Consider the following 707-nt stretch of genomic DNA (forward strand, 5'->3'; position numbering starts at 1 on the left):
CTTCCCCCCACATCTTAGTGTCATCTGTGAATTTGAACAGAGTGCTTTTTACCACCTAGATTAACAGTGTGGGAAAGTATCTCCGAAGGGAACAGAGACTGAGTTGGGGAAGTACAAGTTGGCTAAGTGCAGCCAGTGATGTTTGGTTTATTACAACAGGAATTGTAGACAAAAGACCCCAGGACATTGTACACAGGACAACAAGGGGATGCTCTGGAAGAGAAGTCCCAGGATAAGAGAAATTTATTAGTGAATACCAGCTCCTTTCTTTAAATAATAATTGCAAACCAAAATAATAACTTAAGGAAGAAGACCAAGGATTGGTAATCATTCCAAACTGAGCACCTAGGTTCTGAGTGTGAACCAGAACACCGTGAGTCCTGACTGGGGGGTCTGTTAATCGACCAGTGCTGTTAAGATCTGAGGGTGGAGATGGACATGGCACAGGGAAACATGGAGCCATGGACCGTGGCCATGACACCAGGGCCACATATATAAGGTAGCCTCCCACACTATACTTTTTTAACCAAGTAGTACATCAAGATGTGGCAGAAAAGAGTGAGATAGGCTGCTCAAACAGGAGAGTTCCCTACTCCTGTTACACTAGGATTCTCCTCCATAGTACAATGGCAGGTATATTTGCTGCGCCTCCACCCTCTGGTTCCTGGGATGAAATTCTGGCTCCAATGCAGCTGAAACTCCCTTTG

The sequence above is a fragment of the Gavialis gangeticus genome, unplaced genomic scaffold (assembly GCF_001723915.1).
Source record: "Gavialis gangeticus isolate Ggan-Ray unplaced genomic scaffold, GavGan_comp1, whole genome shotgun sequence".
NCBI lineage: Eukaryota > Metazoa > Chordata > Crocodylia > Gavialidae > Gavialis > Gavialis gangeticus.